This window comes from Euphorbia lathyris, chromosome 9, assembly GCF_963576675.1.
Source record: "Euphorbia lathyris chromosome 9, ddEupLath1.1, whole genome shotgun sequence".
Lineage (NCBI taxonomy): Eukaryota > Viridiplantae > Streptophyta > Magnoliopsida > Malpighiales > Euphorbiaceae > Euphorbia > Euphorbia lathyris.
The window spans coordinates 63,127,047-63,147,846 of record NC_088918.1 but is presented as its reverse complement, the minus strand read 5'-3'; the positions used below and the strand labels follow the sequence as shown (position 1 = coordinate 63,147,846).

Below are 20,800 nucleotides of genomic sequence, written 5' to 3'. Positions count from 1 at the left end.
ACATCATTACAATAATTAACAAATTAAGGCCAAATTTACCCAATCAAATATATTTAAAATATATACATATATACAAAAATAAAATAGAAATACGTATATATACGTAGTTTTATCTAAAAGTAAGGATATATCTATAGATAAAAATGAGTAAGAAATACTATATGATATAATAAAGAAAATGAGAAAGAATACTAAATATAATACATTTTTTATTCTAGTTAAAGCTATGTAAAAACAATGGGCAAAAATCTCAAAATAAGAGAATATCATTTATCCCAAAATGGTTTCACCTAATAATAGCTAATATAACCCAAACAACCCAAAAACTATATATATATATATATATATACATACATATATTACTTTATAACATTAAATTCGAACAAATTAAATTTCAACATGAAATAAATAGCTATATAATACATAATTAATAGTTATAGGACTTAAAAATAATTTTTATAAACATATTACATAATTAAATACATATTTACACAAGTATAAATATCAAAAAGTTGAGAAAAGAGGGTTAAAAGGGTGATTTTCGGATTCCAGCAGATTACCGACGGAAAATCCGTCGCTAATCTACTGTTAGTGACAGAAATGACAGAATATCAGAAACAGTCCCTATACTTTCCAGATTTATTCAAATGCTTTAGATTAAATCTATTCTATCATTTTGGACCTCCGAACTACCAAAATAGGATCATAGTCTATAACGGAAACTCCTAAAATGACGTTTTATTTTTAAACGTTATTTAGAAATATTTTCAAAACTTATAATTACAACGTTTTTTAATCCCGAACTACCTTTGAGTCGGATCACGGTTCGTATTGGGATATTAAAACGAGGTTTTTTATTTCAAAAACAAAACCAAAAGTTTGTTTAACACGAGACGAAAATTAAATAAATACGGAATAATAAATAAAACGTGATAAATAAATAATTAACTAAATAAATAAAACTTTAAAATAAATAACTAAAATGATAAATAAATAAATAAAGTAAATAAAACGAGTCTAGTCCTCGGATACACTACAAAATAAATGATTATTTGGGATAAAAATGAAGGACAATTTAAATATATTGTCCTCAAATATTGTTTTCCAATTTTAACTGGGGACTAATTTATTAATAGTCTCTTTTTCCTTTTTAATTAAACATTGGGGACAAAAATATATAATAATATATAATATTAAAATTTTATAAATATTAAATTTTAAGATTTAGGGATAGAAATTATATCATTTCCCATATTTCTATCGTGCTTTTCTCGCAGCTTTTCTGTTTTCTCTCCTTGGCCTCCTTCGTTCATCCATCTATACTTCACGTTCGTTCACGTTTCTTTCTCCGACCACCCCTCTCCGAACTTCCTTTGTTTGTTCGTCATTTTATCTTTCTATAAACTAATGACAGAGCTGTTAGCAGAAGTTGTGGTTACGGCGGCTACGGGAGATCGAACTCTGGCGTATTGAGGTAATTTTTTTATTTTTGTTTCGACAATTACATGAAATCGAAGGCTTGATTTCGTTGATTGTGTTACTAACATTCAGGGTTTCAAGTTAAATTTGTTTCAGTATATATAGTTTAGGGGTTTTTGATAAATTTTGGGGGTTTTGATAATTTTAAATTTTTTCAAACCCTATATATCCAATTGATTAAATATATATAATTTGGGGGGTTTGAAATGGAAGACTTATGTGGAGGAGGGATAAATCATCAACTTTAGCTTAGAACCATCTAAGTGTTAGTAGAGGCAATAAGGGTAATTTTGTCTAGTAAATGGCAAGCACCTGTGAACTTATTGTTGGCATTCTCTCTGCTGGAAACCATTTTGCCTAGCTTATGGAACATAAGTTGATAAGATCTTTGAAAGTAGACCCTCGATTCATGCCTTGTTTTACAAATCATTACTGTCAGTTGAAAAATGTTAATACTCACTGAAACACCATATCCCATTTTCTCCTTAGACTTACTATCTCGTAGGTCTTTTTTATCTATACTTAATGTTAGAATTTCTTTCAACACATACATGAGATTACCTAATAAAGGCAGAATCTAATCATAGAGTGGATGATGTGTTGTTTTTGGGCTCTGTTATTGTTTCTTTTGCCTTTCTCAATGTTGAAGAAAAGAAAGGTGATTCATTCTTTTTCACAACTAATTTGTTAATTTTCTCTTTTTCCAACTTCATACGAGTTTGAATTATATTAATATTTAGTCATGAGTTTAAAATATGTTGCATGTTTTTGCAGCTTGTAAAGAGATATGCGGATGAGACTTTTACATCTTTAATTATTTCAATAGTATTCTCCTTGTATTCAATTGCTCTTGTCGAATGCCTTGTTGGGCTAGAGTTAACCTTGATCGTATCAATTCCTTCCAGATGTATAAATGTGGCATTAGCACTCATTGTAGTGTCATTGTTTGATGGTACAATTTTAATTCCGTACTCAAGAAAATACATGGGAGTTTTAGATGTTCAAATAAAATTTAGTACTAATGTTTAATTGGTTGCAGGTAACAATGTGTCCCTCACAGCTGTACTAGTTGTAGTAACCAGCCTTGTTGTTGATTCTTTTAGTGCTCATGGACTGGGAACAACGACCTTGTCAGCAAAGGAACCTAGGGCACTTCCTTTTTGTGCCATAGCTTATGCTCTCACTGGTATATTGGGGTCACTGTTTTATTCAGTTCTAGTAGTTAGGCAAATCTTGCTTGCAATAGTTGGCTGAGTGCACCTATAATTTTTTCATCTCTGTAGTCATGTTCATTATTATTGGGTTATGTTTTTCCATCTTTAATTGTTCTTTTTCCTATGCATTATAGTTATTAATCACATAAATTAGTATAGTTGTCAAATCAGATTTTGGATGTGATGTGTTGATATGCCAGTTATGTTTCTCCATTGCAGTGAACAAGTTCACAGTTGGTAAAGTTTTGTGCAACTCTTTTCATTTCTTGCTCATTTAGTTGTGTAAGTGAATCAGGTGACTCATTTGTTAGCTTGGGTTTTGCTGTGGTTAGATAGACCTATAGTTGTATACTAGTGTAGGGTTTGGATTTTGGAATGTCAATTTGAACAATGTTGTCTCTAACATACTCTAAGTTAAGTTGGTTCTATGAATTAGATAATCTCTGATGCAGGCATATGCTGCAATTTTATTCAGAAAAATCTAATACCATGAAGTATAAACATATGTGTTGTCTCTTTAGGAGTTATGAATCATAACATTTTTTTTCAGTTTGAATATTCAAAAATGCAATTTGATGATGTCTTTACCAATTGAAATGCATCAATTTATTTTGGGGATAAGGTACCAAAATAGGCCTATAATTTTTGAGGAAGTATCAATTTAGGCTCCACGTACAAAATAGCACCAATATAGGCTTAACGTTTTAAAAATGTACCAATTTAGGCCTCGATAATAGAGTAGTATCAATGACGTGTCTCGTTCCATTATCGGGGCCTAAATTGGTACTCTTTTTTAAACTTTAAGCCTATATTGGTGCTATTATCTAGTTGGAACCTAAATTGGTACTCTTTTTACTTCATAGCTATTTCACTTTATTTTCTTAGTTGAATTGGACTAATTTCATAACATTAGATGGTATGCTTTTTAAGCACTCCCTTTATTGGATCATATCAACAACTCTATTATCTTGAGCACCTCTGTTATCTTGCAGATGGCTTTCATGATGCATGACGTGATAGGTCTTTCTTGCCACTGAACAACTATGAACAAGATTTGCCTTTTGATTCATTTGAGGTCATCCTTTTGAGCAGGTAAATTGCTTTCTCTATTTTTTGTGCATTTGCTTGTTCAATGCAATAATCTAGAGCTAATGGTTAATTATTTTGTAACTATTAGATGCAACTATTCTATTTCCACAGGTTTTGGTCTCTCGATTGAAGAGATTAAGTGTTCTTGTAAAGAAATGGAAGAAAGGCAACATGGTTTCTGTTGATCACTTTCTTGTTGGTCATTATTTGCTTCATGTTACAGAATATATAGAGGTTACAAAATGGTGAGAAGAATATACCAGTGCATTGATCTACCATTTTGTAAACCATTGTTGTTTTTTGGCTGTCATTTTAATTCCCCTATACTCAATTGTTGTTTATGTTGGCTTGCCTATTATTTTGTATGTTCTTTTAGCCTTCTAAATTTGGTGAAAATTTGTTACTTTTCAGAACTGCTAGGGATTCTGAATCAGAGCCTTAGGCTTGTGTCTGAAAAAATGGAAAGTTGGGTAAGTTTGTATTATATTATTTTGTAGTTGAAGAAATGGAAAGTTGAGTAAATTTGTAGTTTCTACAAGTAATAAATCTTATTTGGATTCCCTTTAAACCTGCTTATGATACAATCTGAAATTAATTCAATTTCCACATATGATCCAAGTTTTTTTGCAGTTGCCAAAATTACATTGACAGCGAGTTCCCAAGGAATTTCAAGAAAATATGTTATAGAGGTATGGATTATATGGAAACTAATTCTCTATTGTTTATAATTTAAGCATCTTCTCAATCTAACATTGTCTGTTGATCTGGATTTATATACAATAATAGCTTTTCATAGTCTCTTGTCTATATATAGTCATAGTATTTTATTGTGCAAAATCCACTAATTTGAGACTGAATTCACTTTGAAAAAGGGTTTTGCTGTGATGATTCTTTATTTTTTTATGGTCACTAGTTACTTGCAGTTATTAGGGTCCACATCTACAATCTCTATTAGCTTGACATGCTATTTTTCGATCATGAACTAGGTTAGTGTAACTAGCCAAGTCATCCTTTTAAACTACAAAACCTCCAATCCTTATTCAGATTGTAGGTGTCTTATCTTGTTAAAATACTTGTATTTTAAGTGGGTTGTCCTTTTTCTGAAAGTCATTCATTTCTTTAACTGGTAATTTATTAGAGAACAGTTAGGAATGTTTAAGGTAATTGTTTTGCAAATTGAAATTTGTCATTTCAAAGGCGTTGACTTGTGTATTGAGTTTGTGGATTATGTTTTTTTTCTTGTTAAGAAATATGTCACATGAATGGAGATCCAATGAGATATGTTTGATATACCTGGTCTAATATGCAATTCGGACATGGGTTTAAATTTGCTTGTATGTTATGTTTTTTGCATTTCTTTATTGAATTTGATTATCTCTTATAAGTGAATCGTAACTAGGATTTAAATTTTATGTTACATTTTGTTGTCTTTAATAGGTTCCAGATTACATAGGCCTGAAAAAAGTTAGAAAAATCAAGATTCTGGATGGAATGCAAACAAAATAAATACCTTGATCAGGTTCTGTCTGCACCTTATTTCTCTTTAATTCTGTTTTGCTACTATGATAACATCCTATAATATGTTATTTGTGTTATGTGTATAAGCTCTCTTCAATCCAAATAATTGTCCTATAAATAAGGGATAAAAGTTGTCTTTTATGCATAGGACGATGGTCCTCTCTTCATTTGGAGATAAAAAGTCATGCCCTAGGAATAGGGGCAAAATTTGTCTCATATGCATAGGGACGACAGTCGTCTCTTTATTTGGAGATAAAAAATCGTCCTTAAGAATAGGGATAAAAGTCGTCTTCATTTCATAGGGACGACAATTGTCTCTTTCTTTGAAGACAAAAGATCGTCTCCTACGAATAGGGACAAAATCGTCTCCTTTGCATGGACGACAATCGTCTCTCTAGAAACGGGGACGACAACCGTTCCTAGAAACGGGGACGACATTTGTCTCCAATTTTACGGACATATGTCGTCTCATAAAATGGGGACGGCATCATCTATTTCGTCCCCTATAGAATAGGGTACGCTCGCATGGAGGACGAATCCAGGGGACGATAAAAATTGTCTCCAAAACTAAAGGGGACAATTTTTCTTATTTTGGGAGACAATTTTTTCCGTCTCCAATGATTCTTTTTTTTTTTGTAGTGATAATACCTCAAGATTAGTATTGACAGCTGAAGTCGGTTGATTCCACGAATTGTGATTTTTCGGTGTTTTTGGTAAAATATTTAACTTTGGAATATTTGGATTTTTTAGGAAAAAAATGTTTTTCCCAAAAAAAATCACTTTCTCTCTCTAAAAATTTCCTTAGAGTGAGAAGCTCTCCAAAAAGTCTCATCCTCAAATGCATGGGGATCCGTGCCTTTTATAGGCACGGATCCTAAAAATTTTTGGGCATAGCCCGAAGGGCGTCGGGCTATGCCCAAAAATTAACCAACGTTGGGCGTGCGCCTAACAGACGTTGGGCGTGCGCCCAACAGACGTTGGGCGTCCGCCCAACGTCATTGGGCGTCCGCCCGACAGATGTTGGGCGCGCGCCCTGCTGTCGCTGGGCGTGCGCCCCGCGATGCCGGGCGCACGTCCAACTGCCGTCGGGAGCGCGCCGGCTGCCGCTAGGCGCTCGCCCAACGCCGCTGAGCACCCGCGAGCCGTCCACTCGGCGACCGCAACCCCTACAGATCCTCTCGTGATTTTTATTATTATTTTTGCTTTAAATTATCGGAACCGACCGCTTCAACCGTCTTGTTATGGATTTTTGTCAGAGGTCCTCCAACTCGGTGTCTACAGTTGCCTCTGCTTTCCTATTTTGACAGTGATGTGTGTGTTTTGAAAACGTTTTTTGCTAACGCAACACATGCAATGTAAATATATTAAAGTAAAAGACACGTATAGAGTGGGAGGAAGAATACCTGATCTCCATGCCGCATACTCCGGCCTTTTCTTCGATCTTTGCCTTGTCTATCTCGTCAATAGCAACCCTGGTCCACGACCACGGGTAAAATGGCTCAAATGCAACCCTGGTCTCTAAATCGACCGCAGGCAAAAAAGGCTCAAAAGCAACCCTGGTCCACGACCGCGGGTAAAATGGCTCAAAAGCAACCTTGGTCCACGACCGCGAGTAAAATGGCTCATGGTCCACGACTGCGGGTAAAATGGCTCAAAAGCAACCCTGGTCTCTAAATCGACCGCATGCAAAATGGCTCAATAGCAACCCTGGTCCACGACAGTGGGTAAAATGGCTCAAAAGCAACCCTAGTCTCTAAATCAACCGCAGGCAAAATGGCTCAATAGCAACCCTGGTCCACGACCGTGGGTAAAATGGCTCAAAAGCAACCCTGGTCTCTAAATCGACCGCAGGAAAAATGGCTCAATAGCAACCCTGGTCCACGACCGCGGGTAAAATGGCTCAAAAGCAACCCTGGTCTCTAAATCGACCGCAGGCAAAATGGCTCAAAAGCAATTTTGGTCCACGACCGCGGGTAAAATGGCTCAAAAGCAACCCTGGTCTCTAAATCGACCGCAGACAAAATGACTTAAAAGCAACCATGGTCCACGACCGCGGGTAAAATGGCTCAATAGCAACTCTGGTCAACGACCGTGGGCAAGATGGCTCAAGAGCAAAAGGCTCTCTTTAGCAATTTTGGATTTTAACATCGTTGTCTGTATTTTACTGGAGCTATCGTCTCGGGTATTTGAGTTGTTGATAGGAATGTCTTTATCTCTTCGTCGGGAACATTTTAGACCAAAAATTATTTTTCCATCGACTGTTGTCTGTATTTTGACTGGCGCCACTGTTCTGTAAAATTTTGGCTGTCGTCTGGAGTCATATCCTTATGGTATTGGTCACTGCCTAGCATAAACGCAAGCTAAAACGGACTACAAATCAGAGGTCTGTGCACTTGGTAATTAATTATTTACTTTTTACCTTTATGTCACGTCGTACTTTTTTCGCTATTTACGGGAATGTCATTCCCTTCTTCTATATAAGGTGGTGGGGTTTCATTTCAACCCCACACCTTCTCTCTCTTCTCTCTCTCTAGCACTAAACTTAGAGCATTCTCGTGATGGGTTCGGATAAATACGATGGCACGAAGGGTATGGACGCGGGTTTTGAGAACTTGACTAAAGTGGCTCCTTTTCAGCATCATGCTTCTCATCTGAGTCGGACCAACATCAATCCGGTAAGTACCCCCTTAATCTTTATCATTTGACAAGACTTCTAGGCCTTAGCAGCCCCATTTTGAACATCATTTGCATGCTAACCTTTAGGCTGCTTAGAAGACTTTTAGTTAGAAAACGCGAATTTTTATGCACGTGAGCAATGCTTTATGCTTTTTGTTTGTTGAAAGAATATAAACTATATACATGTGAATAGTAAAAATATGAACAATGCATGCCCATAGTAAAACGTGAATAGTAAACACGTGAATAGCAAAAACGTGAATAGTAAAAAACATGAATAATGCATGTTAACCGCAAAAAATGTGAATAGTGCACGTGAATAGTAAAAACGTGAATAGTGCGTGTGAATAGTACAAATGTGAATAGTGAACAGTAAAAACGTGAATAGTAAAACGTGAATAATGCATGTGAATAGTAAAAACGTGATTAGTGCACGTGAATAGTAACAATGTGAATAATGCATGTGAATAGTAAAAACGTGAATAGTGCACGTGAATAGAAAGAAAATGTAAATAATTAAATTAAACGTTTTTAACCCAAGTTAGAATTGGATTAAACCCCTCGCAAGAACGCGGGAGAGTGGAACACCAAAGAATAATGAATTAATCAAATCCTGTACAAATGATCCTACGAATGAAATCTCAACGAGTAACGATCCAAATCGAAAAGAACTTCCATGTTAGATTTAAACATAATCGCAAGAATAACTAGGTTAACAAAATTTCTTATTAGACATACGCATAGAAGTGAGGCTCTTGAGGAGTAATGACTTTAGTTTGGCCTCTTGCCTTACCCGTACTGTTCCTTCCAGGTTATTGGCATTTCAGGGACCACCGAGGACATTCATACCTGGCATGCCATGCTTAGCCCGGCAGCCAAAGCCCATGTACGAGAGTTGGGCTTCGAGCCTTTCATCCTGGCGCTGCCTCACGCCAACGGAGTGTGCGACCGGTTCGGCCTGCGCGCCTTATGCGAGAGATGGGTAGACTCGACCCACACCTTTCACTTCTCGTTTGGGGAGATGACGATCTCGCCCCGCGACTTCTCCCTGCTGACCGGATTGCGGGGGTAGCGGCATCCCGGTCCCGTTTTTCTTCGATATGGTGCGTCCTTGGGTTGACCGAGCTGAGATATCTGCTCTGATCGGACCCGGAGTCTATACAGGTGTCAAGTCCACCCCGGCGAAGTTCATTACCACCTTTGGATTATTGAGTCGCAGGGACTTCTGTGACCGAGATGACACGGATCAGGCCACTCGCAGCTTCCTTCTGTACACTTTAGGCGAGACGATCTTCCGCACTAAGAGCGGAACCATACATGCGGGTCTCATCCAGGCTTTTCGTGATTTGGATGCGGTGTCGTCCTACGATTGGGCAGGAGCCGGCTTGGCTTTTCTATATAAATTCTTGGACTTGACTTGCCGGAAGCGCAAGGATTTCGGCGGTTACACCTTTGCCCTCCTGGTACGTCCTCTATCATTGGCTTGTCTCTTTATTCTTTTCGCGATTTCTGCTTTTGACATCTGTTTCTACGAGCAGGTTTGGGCCTATGAGAGGCGGATTCTTCCGTGCACCCGCAGGAGTAGGCCGCGCACGGTTAGGCTTCCACTTATGGCGAGGTGGAGTGACTTTGATTTGCGCACTGAGAGGAGCCGGACGGTGGCCCGACTCCTATTATGGATCGACACGCGGAGCTTGGGACAGGTGAATGTCTCCTAGCTATGCTAGATTTTCGTTTGATCTCATCTGACTTTTCTTTTGTTTTTCAAATTTCATTCAGATGGGATGACCTCGACTTTGGTCCCGATTATGCTTATGTCACCCGCATTCAGGGGCAGCAGTGTGTGCTCACTGGCCCGTGCGTGCGAGCATGGTATTTGGCGACCGAGGTTTTACTGGGGTTAGCGCCACACATTGGACGCCAGGTGAGATTCCCGTGTCCATGTTTGCGGTGAGGGTCATGCCCTTGTCGGACATCCGTCGTGATTTGACTCGTCGATTTGCCCCTCGAGATGTGTGGGACCACGCAGGGGGTCGCGTCCACTATTTATCGACTCTGTTGACCCCGTTGGATCCTCCCGAGGTCGCGATGGATGTGAACCTTACGGATGACGTGTTTTCGGCGGAGGCTGTTGCTGCGGTCTTTGGTCAGGAGGAGATTCCGGTGAGTGCTTTGACCTATTTATTCTTTATTTACGAGATGGTTATGGGTATTTATTGTGTCTTTACGTGCGGGAGGGTTCCTTAAGGAGCGCTCGGACGTCAGACTTTTTTGATGGTGCTCGGGCCCGGACGTCTGCGAGCGAGCCTTCCTATTATGCAGGCGAGTCCTCGGGCGTTGCCCGACCAGAGCGGCTTCGCCTTGGCACACCCTTCCCGATCCCAGGGAGAGATTTTCCGGTGATTCATTACGGCGAGGCGGGCGTGGCCTCAACCTGCGCTGTGCCGGCCACCTGGTGAGTATTCTTATTCTGTATTAGTGTAGTGAAATGTATGCGTGTGATGCACATATGTATGTATGACTTCAGTTGTTGTCTGTTTTGATACATTTTTTTTCTTCTTCTTTTTTTATTTGCAGAGCGATCTTCATGCAAACGAGCAGCGGCTCAATGAGTCGCAGCGGGATGCCGATGCTAGGGTCGGGCAAGTCTATCGAGAGAGAAATGCTCATTGGTCGGAGATGATGCGAGTGGAGACCGAGGGGCGTCTTGCCGCAGAGGAGATGATGCGAGTGGAGACCGCGGGGCGCCTTGCCGCCGAGGAGGGTCGTCGGGTTGCCGAGGAGGCCTTATCTGCGGAGCGGGCTTCTCGTCTGAGGGACTTTGAGGACTTTTGGGATCTTCCTCCTCATTAGGCTCATTATTTGTAGTTTTCTCATTAGTATTACCCCGATGTATAGCTTGTATATAGGGAGATGGGTGGATAGGACGTAGGCTTTTTATGTGAAAGAGGTAGGAAATGTATAACTCATGATTCATAATACAATGCATTCAGTAGATTATAATGATTCCAATCATTCTCTTCAAATATATTCATGCCTTTATTTATTTACAAACAATAGAAATACTTAGCCGCTTATACATTATTTTCATAATTGCTCAAAATATAACCACTGTTACCAGGATCCGCCTTTTTTCGGTTTTCAGATCCCAGCGATTTTTCAACTCTCCTTTTATTATCCCGAAATTTTCAAATGAGTGCCCTTTCGGGTTTTCACCCATTGGGATGTCCCTTATTGTTGCATAGGTCGCCCTTTGCGGGTTTTCAACCTATCGGGAATTTTCATTTCTTTTTTTTTTCTTTTTTTTTTACGAAAAGTATTTCTTAAGCCTATCCAGATTGGTAGGTTCGGAGAACTCCATGCTGTCAATAGTAGTTAGCTTCACCGCTCCTTTGCTTAGGATTTTCTTCACGAGGAATGGTCCTTCCCAGTTTGGCCTGAACTTGCCCCTAGGGTCGGTGTGCATCATTCGGATCTGTTTCAACACCAGGTCCCCTTCTTTGATAGGGCTGGCCTTGGCCTTTTTGTTGAAGGCACATGCCATCCTTCTCTGATATAACTGCACATGATAAAGAGCCTCGATCCTTTTCTCGTCTACCAATGCCAACTACTCACATCGCTTCTTCACCCATTCCGTCTCGAGAATCTCTGCTTCTACTACGATTCTCAACGATCGCTTTTCAATCTCAATTGGGAGGATGGCTTCGGCCCCATATACCAAGGAGAACGGCGTTGCCCCAGTTGACGTTCTAACCGTCGTGCGATAAGCCCATAAAGCGAGCGGAAGCTGCTCGTGCCAATTCCGGTGCGATTTTACTGTCTTTACAAGAATCCTTTTAAGGTTCTTATTAGCCGCCTGTACTGCACCATTAGCTTGCAGGCGATACGGAGAAGACCTATGATGCTCAATACCGTACTCTTGGAAGAGACTTTTCACCTCTCCCTGAAACTGGACCCCATTATCCGTGATCATGTGATGAGGCACTCCGAACCTGGTGAACAAGTGCTTTTCAATGAACTTCCTCATCTGCTTAGACCCCAACTTGCTAAACGATTCTAACTCTACCCACTTGGTGAAGTAATCAATGGCGACTGCAATGAATTTGTGTCTGTTCGACGCATTAGGCCTCACCTCCCCGATGATATCAATGCCCCAAGCCGCAAACGGCCAAATGTGTGCTAACACTTGCAGTTCCATAGCAGGTAAGTGATTATAATCTCCGTGGATTTGACAATCATGGCATTTCTTCCCATATTCGTTACAATCTCTTTCCATGGTGAGCCAATAGAAGCCTTGCCTTACGATTTTCTTTGCCAATACTGCTCCTCCCATATGGGCTCCACAAATTCCCGAGTGTACTGACTCCATTGCCTCACGGGCTTCTCCCTCATCCAAGCACCTCAATTGTAAACCATCGGCGTGTCTTTTGTAAAGCAAGTCATTGTGGATGAAAAATTGCTGAGCTAACCTTCTAATCACAGCCTGATCCCTAAATTCTGGTTTTGCCGGGTATGTTCCACTTTTCATGAAGTTTACGATATCGAAATACCAAGGCTTTTCATCTGCTCCCAACAGCATTACGTCTTCATAACACGGTTTGTGGGAACTCTTCAGCATCAAAGGCTTCGAGGCAAGATTCCGAGGATTATCCCATACTGATACCAAAGTGGCCAAAGCATCCGCTGCCTGGTTCTGTGCTCGAGGAATGTGATAAAAGCGGCACTCACTGAATCTCCGCGCCAATCCCTCCAACTGGTCTAGGTATGGACGCAATCTTTCTTCCCTTACTTCCCAGTTTCCCTGTGCTTGTTCGATAATCAGTTTTGAGTCGCCCCAAATTTCAGCATATGATGCTCCCAGCGCTGCTAATGACTCCAACCCATAGATGCACGCTTCATACTCGGCCATATTATTGGTGAGAGGGAAGGATAACTTCTTTGCCATTGGGACCCTTTCTCCTTCTGGTGAGATAAGTAGCACTCCTACCCCGGCTCCATTTGAGTTAACCGCTCCATCGAAGAACATTTTCTACGGTATAACTTCGATTGCGTTCAAGTGCTCATCGGGGAAATCATAGTTTATCTCTTCCTCTTCCGCATTTAGAGGCTGATTGGCCAGAAATTCCGCTACGGCTCTCCCCTTAATAACCTTTTTCGTTACATATTCGATGTCAAATTCGGACAAGAGCAACAACCATCGGGCTAGCTTCCCTGTTAGAGACGGAGTTCGGTACAGATACTTCACGGGATCCATCCGGGAAATAATGATCACTTTGTAAGATTGAAAATAGTGCTGCAGTTTCTTTGTTAGCCATACTACTGCCACGCACGTCTTTTCGATCATATTATACTTAAGCTCGTATTCCAGGAACTTCTTACTCAGATAATACACCGCGTGCTCCACACCGGTGTCCCCTTCTTGGGCCAGCATTGCCCCAATAGATCGCTCCTCGATTGCTGCATAGAGGAGAAGCGGTTTTCCAAGTTTAGGCGGTCTTAAAACCGGTGGATTAGACAAATAGTTCCAGACACTCTCCAATGCTTGCTGGCACTTATCATTCCAAACTGTGGGTTGATCTTTCCGTAGCAGCTTAAAGATCGGCTCGCAAATCGCAGTGAGTCGTGCTATGAACCGACTGATATACTGAACCTGCCCCAGAAATCCTCTCACTTCTTTCTCATTCTCGGGTGCTGGCATTTCCTGTATGGCCTTTACCTTATCGGGATCCACCTCAATCCCTTTGTTACTGATCACATAGCCTAAGATCTTCCCCGATGAAACGCCAAAGAAGCACTTCTTCGGGTTCAACCTTAGCTTGAATTCTGCGATTCGGGCCAAAAACTTCTCAAGTGTATGGAAATGCCCCTCTCTCGTCTCCGACTTGACCATCATGTCGTCCACATAAACTTCCACCTCTTTGTGTATCATATCATGGAACAGTGTCGTAGCCATCCGTTGATAAGTTGCCCCGACATTTTTCAAACCAAACGGCATTACTCTATAGCAGTACGTTCCCCACTCAGTTGTGAACGAGGTCTTTGCCTTGTGCTTTTCTGCCATCTGAACTTGCATGTAGCCAATGAAGCCGTCAACATTCGTGTGCAAGACGCTCGATGCTGCACTGTCGATTAATACGTCGTTGTGAGGCAATGCGAATTCATCTTTGGGGCAAGCCTTGTTGAGATCTCTATAATCGACGCACATTCTCACTTTACCGTCCTTCTTCGCGATTGACACTACATTTACAAGGGGGATAGTCAATTACTTCGATGAACCTTGCTTATAACTGTTTCTTCACTTCCTCTCTAATCTTATCCGCCCATTCCGGCCTCATGCGTCGGAGTTTCTATTTCACGGGCTTAGCATCGGGGTATGTTGGAATACGGTGAGTTACGATTGATTGATCAATTCCTGGCATGTCTTCGTATGTCCAAGCAAACACTATTTCGTATTTTTTAATTATTCTCTCAAATTCTTTCCTCTCTTCAGTAGTTAATTCTTGAGTAATTTGTATAAGTTTAGGATTTTCATCCGTGCCAAGATTGAAAGTTGACATTTCTATTGTATTTATTTCAAATGTAGGCATGTTATATGAATGAGAATGCATGGAATGATCAGAATCAACATCAAGAAAGTAAGCAAAATCAGAATTCATTTCATTGATAGTATTGGTGAGTACATCATCGGATTCAAATAAAGCAGTAATACAATTTTCATCAACAGGGTTCTCGGGTTTCTCATAAGCCTTGGAGGTGTTGGGCTCGTCCACCGCTCCCACAGTTGCCTCAATAGTGATGACCTGCTCCTCGGCATTCAGATCTAACATCATGATCTCCTCGACGAAGCAGCTTGCCTCTCCTTTGCCCCAGCTGGTGACATCATTGAAGATCTCAAAGCCTGGCAGAATCTTTCCTTCGGCGCTAGTCCATGACTCGGGAGTCCCAAAATAAACCTTCCCGTGTCCCTCATTCATAAAATACTTCTTTAGGCCCACCTTTCCTTCACTACCGGTGTTGGACGGACCTCCCAGCTCATATCCCAAACCCCTCCAGGTTTTCTGACTCTTGAAGTCCGGAGATTCTGGCAACCCTTGATGGTGTGCTCCCAAGCCCATACCGGGGATGAAACCCCCTTTCATCATCTTCACCACATCGGCGGTCATGTTAGACTCGCATATCCCTGAAACTTGGAATCCGGAGAAAAGCTGAGGCTCAATTCCCAACGCCGCCACTGAACTCAATTTCTCAGCCCTGATCGTCACTATCTCCTCCCCGAAGGGAAATTTGATCATTTGGTGGAGCATGGAGGGCACCCCTCCTAGCTTATGGAACCATGGGCGTCCCAACAACACAGAAAAAGTCACCGGTATATCCAGCACAGTGAACTCTGTTTCTTCCTCGTGTGGCCCCACCTTCAGCTTGGCCTTAAAGACTCCTTCAATGTGCCTGCGGCTATCATCGTAGGCTCTGATCACGGTTTCAGAGGCAGTCAAGTCTCCTCTTTCCACTCCCAACTTGGACAAAAGATTCAGCGGGCAAACATTAATGGCCGATCCATCATCAACCATCACACAACTAGTCTTCTTCCCGTTAATTTCAGCTCGGATGTATAAAGGCTTGTTGTGAGCCTTACCCTCTTCCGGGAGATCTTCGTCGGTGAAAGTGATTTCAGTCTTCTTCCGGGCCATAATCGCCCCTATTAGCGCTGCCGGCTCAGTATCGGTAGAAATGACCAAATTCTGCAGCTCCTTCATCAGATTCTCACGGTGGTACTTGGAATGACATAGGACTTCCCACACTGTAGACTTAGCTTGTGTTTTCTTCAACTGCTTGAGGACTTGGTCATCTGGCTTGGGAGCCGATCCTTCCCCTATTTCTGTCTCAACTATGGGTGCCTTCCCTTCGGCCACCCGACCTGATCTTGTCATAACGGTGATCTCCGGCTCATCATCAGATTCATCCCAAATATTGATAGGAATTCTCCGATCAGCATCCTCCTCATCCGAGGAACTTTCCCAAATGTCCACAACCATCAGATCCATTACGTGATGGACGTTTGAATTCAAATACAAGGGATCCGTTGATCCATACATGGCCCAACCTATCAACTCCTCATAGTCCTTGAGGGACACTCTGTTCATCCTTCTTGCCGCCATCGGAATAGCGCCTCTCTGTATGCACATGAGCTGCACCTTATCACTCATCGTTTCTTGACACTACTCGTAGTGGTACCTCCACCTCTTAGCGTAATCCACAAACGGTTCCTCGGGGAATTGCCTGATCCTATCCAGATCATCCAGGGATCCCGTCCATGGAACATACATCTCATACCCCGACACAAACGCATCCCGAAGAGGTATCCAATGACCCATTTCTTCCTCTGATAGGCCTTGGTGCCACAACAAGGCTTCTCCCATGAGAGTTTCCGCGAAGTGTTCATGTAACTCACATTGAGGGAACCCAGCGTCATACATATGGTTGCGGAATAACTTTGCGTGTTCAGCGGGATCCCGGTATCCACCATACTTGGGCATTACTAATACTACTTCAGGCGTCTCGTAAGAGGGCGGGTCGGGTGTTTGCTCCGCAAGCATCCACACCGTATATTCCTTAATGAACCTCTTGGTCATTTCGGCCCAATCGCACTTGATACGCATCGGGAGAGACATATACCAAATCAGCGCTCCCCCATCAGTGAATTGCAAAACAGACTAGTGATCTCTTCTTCCTTAAAACCCAACGGCCCCATGGCCGACAAGTAGAAGTGAAGGTGCTCCATTGGATCCTTGTTGCCGTTGTATTTACTGACAGCTGGCAACGGACGCTTAATAGGCCCAATTTGTAGTGCAAAACACTCTGCGGTCCTATCCTTAGCTTTCTTGTACTTCTCTAGGAATAAATCGGACAACTGTTCCCAATCATGTTTGCAGGAGTCAGGCAGTGAGTGGAACCACCCCAAAGGCTCGCCTATTAACGAATGGTGGAACCACTGAGCAATCTCGTCCATCCCAAAGGATTCAACAAACATATCATGAATATACTCAAGCAAGTGCACATCGGGATTCTCTCCTCCACTGAATAGACTCAATTCTGGCACAATAGTTCGAGACGACCCTTCCCCGGTCTCTTCAACACTATCTTCATCATACGGTGCTCCACCGTCTAACCCTTCATCCATCGGTTCACCCTCCTGCTCCTTGCCAAGGAAGGACACGTATAAACCATTTCCAACATTACTCTTCTCATCGGAGTCCAATAACTCCTCTTCATTTTCCCCGAAGGATTCCATGACTAAACTTGCTCCGAGCCCAGACCCGATCATGTTCACCCTATGGTTAGGCAATGGATTACGCCTAGTGGAAGGGTTCGCTGATGAAGGATCAGCTATCTTCTTTTCCTCAATCAAATCCTGAATCTCGTGTTTCAGTCTCTCGCAGTTCTCAATAGTGTGCCCATAATTACTATGGAACTCGCAGTATCCCCTAGCTTGTATCTGCAGAGTAGGCGGTGCTTTGCTATAAGGAGTGAGGGCTTTCAACAATCCCTTTTTCTGCAATCGTTCGAAAACTTTTGTGTAGGTCTGATCAAACTTGGCGAACTGCCTCTTCTCGATAGCATTAAGATCAAGCACTTTCACTACGGCCGATTCTGTACTCGCGCTTGGCCCTCCAGCACTATATCCAGACTTTGTCCACTTGGTATAAGCTTTCTTCGGCTCTCCGTCCCCCTCGACTGTCAAGGCGCAGCTATACATCTGATTGAAATCGGTAAAAGGCATATACCGCAGCTTATTCTTAATATACGGCAACGTGTTGCCAATTACCATTTGGATCTGATCCTGCTCAAGCGGCTTTTGCTTCATAACCGCCGCCTTGGCTCTCCACCTCCTCACAAAATCGGAAAAAGACTCACCAGTTTGTTGCTTAGTGCTTTCCAGCTCCTTTAGAGTAACCTCAAGCATAGTGTTGAAACTATATTGAGCGATAAATGATTTTGCCAACTCTTTCCAATCTCTCTTCGTCACCAACGACAACGTGTGAAACCACACGAGGGCAGCCCCTTCCAGGTAAGTATTGAACAGTCCAAGAACTTGTTCCTCAGTTAAGATCGTGTGTTTCATCATAGCAACATACTGATTCATGTGGGCAGTGGGATCCCCAGTTCCATCAAACTTCTTCATGTCAGGGAGCCAAAACTTCAAAGGCAAAGCAGTTGCCGACAAACAATTCTTTAAATTATAAAAGTCCTGACTTCCGGAGCTTCCCCCACGCAGATCCTGCACCTCCTGAGTAATGTGCTGCTTCCATTCCTCTTCCTTAGCTTTCTCCTTCTCAAGCTGTTTCTGGATGTAATCCTGATAGTCATCCTCATTCCCGAAGCGGGGACTAGTGTTCACCTCATTCTCAGCGCGCTTACTACCACTCTTGTTATCCTTCAACGCCAGCTCAACTAGCTGGGCCAAAATTGCGGCCAACTGATCATTAATGTTGTTCACAGAGTTTTCCAATTCGGCCACTTTTTCATCGGTCGCAAACATACTGGCAGAATGAGTATAATCGGACGAAGGTGATTCAGAAGCCACAACTGCCGATTCGGAACTGTCAATCTGTAGCTGATCAAACTGCCTGACTAGCCGGTTACTCTCGCGAAACCACAACCGCTTAATGATGAAGTCTGTGTGAACGGCATCCATTAGTATGTATGCATGATTTTATATGCATGATTCGTGGTGTGTGCGTTTATTTATTTACGGATATATAAGATAAGAAGAACAAACATCAGTCTAATTACACGTATCACAACATCTCTCTTCCACCCTTATTCCTCCACACACTCGACGGTCCAAGTCTCTTTCCTAGGATTTTGGTTTGGGGCTCACATTGCGGTCCAGGGGACGCGTGATGCCGTCGATTATTGCGGAAAAAGTAAATCATCCATCAGACAATACAGTTCGTTTTGACGTATCAACGTTCAGTGACTAAGATATCGACCAAATGGATTGTCCTTTCGAATAACTCGTCTCTTGTTATTTCACGAGACGCATTCGTTCGGGTTTTGATTCCCTTTTGAGCATATCTCGGATTTAGACGCGGTACGAGTTATTCTTCTGGTTCAATCGTTCGTTGTTGACAATGACTCGTTCCCTTTTATTCGCGTGGGTTCGTGTCTCGATTTTTGGATTACGACGGGATCTTTTGGATCTATCGAGAGACGTAACCACGTGTTTATTTAGTGATGAAATCACTTTTTATTTTAAGGAACGGACTCATCGCGTAACGTGTTTGTTTTTAGCGTTAAGAATCTGTTTGCTCGTTTTGGCTACGTAAAAAGACGGCGAGTCTTATTTGAGCGCACGATAATCTTTTGGCTATTAACAACTTTTATTTCTTTCCAATTTACGGGATATACCCTCCTAGCGTGGTTATAGAAAATCAACGTTTCGTTGAATCGCATGCTTATTCGAAGCAGGGATATTACCGTTCTTTTTCATTTAGGCACGAGTCAAGCAAACACGCAGATCGGGCCATACTTCTTGTAGTTTTGGTAACGGTCGAAATGATCGAGCCATTAGTCAAACCCACAGTCTCGTCCATATGGCACAATTATGCGGTTTAGCTTAATTCAGCTTTACGATTTTAACCGGCGTATACACTGACTTGAGGCACGTATTTAACAGCATTGGTTCATTTCCTTTAACTACTCTCGGGATGGATATATATCGTAGATACAGAATGATGTTGGTCATTTTTATCTTTTCATTTTATTAGTCACTTTTGCGGATACATCCATTTCTCTTTAGAACAACGTCAGGCATAACGTAAGAGCTCGTCTTTTATTCGGAAGGGACGGGCCACGTTTGCAAAACTCTTTACGTTACAACGGGGTCATTCAAAACAGAAAGGTTCTTCATTTTCGTTTTGTCATGATTTCGCTTTATCCCAACGTATTTAAAGGATGTGAATAACGACTATCGTTAATATAATCTTTTGAATCGAGATATAATTATCCTTAATATCAAAACGATTTGTACTAATACGTGCTTACGTCATAACGTATTTCCTGAACATGTGCCTTCTGCGGGACACGGAAAGGGACCAGGCGGGTCGCACAAGTCCATTCATTCGAGATGACTAAGTCGTCTTTAGTTCGTATTGTTTTGATGTTTTGGGGTAGTTTGTATATCGATTTAAGAGTATATATTAACGCATCGCTTCATTTCCTTTACATATTTTAGGATTAGACACGTATCATGGCAATTTGAAAACACGAACTGATTCATTTATCACATCAAAAATAGTAATGGGTAATCCTATGGCAACTTCTAAGGCTACTATATGCTGACACGGCTGATCACGGGACCTCACAGGACCGCACAAATTCGCCCCTAACGAATGGATGGGGACCCTTTGGTGCCTTACTGTAAGGGGGAACTTACACTAGCCTCTTTCGAGCGACGAATGGACTCTCGCTAGAGGTTTCGCGGAAATTACCCAAAAGGTTTGCAATAATGCGTATGAATGCATACGAAAAGAAATAATACGATTCGTCCCCGTTAAGGGCTTAATACACGCCTTCCGGAATCAAATTTCTCGCTTCCCCAGCAGAGTCGCCACTTGTTAGACAAGGTGCCGACGGCCTCGCCCGGGCGAACCGGGGGGTGGACACCTCATGGCGACGTAAGCGGTGATTGGCGCCGAAAGCAACCAATCGTGGAATCAAGCTGCTCGGTAGGACCGGAGCTCGGAGTATGGAAGAGTCGCCACCCACAAATGGGAAAATGAACACTGATCCCTTGCGGGAGACCGGTGAGGGTTCGGGAAACT

At 41.9% G+C, this 20,800-nt stretch overlaps 1 long non-coding RNA gene across 5 annotated transcripts; it reads left to right on the top strand.

Moving 5' to 3' along the window:
* Window positions 1-1,250: 1,250 nt before the first annotated feature.
* On the top strand, window positions 1,251-10,966 carry LOC136205310 (uncharacterized). Of its 5 annotated transcripts, none has more exons than XR_010675894.1 (14): window positions 1,251-1,474; window positions 2,254-2,431; window positions 2,519-2,665; window positions 3,686-3,785; window positions 3,894-4,027; window positions 4,194-4,252; window positions 4,413-4,471; window positions 5,220-5,301; window positions 7,889-7,975; window positions 8,788-9,439; window positions 9,515-9,679; window positions 9,756-10,139; window positions 10,214-10,431; window positions 10,554-10,966. It is a non-coding gene; the product is annotated as an uncharacterized lncRNA (long non-coding RNA). The 5 variants fall into 5 exon arrangements; XR_010675891.1 differs by having other exon boundaries at window positions 4,402-4,471; window positions 10,225-10,431; XR_010675890.1 differs by having other exon boundaries at window positions 4,402-4,471.
* The last annotated feature ends 9,834 nt before the right edge of the window (window positions 10,967-20,800 follow it).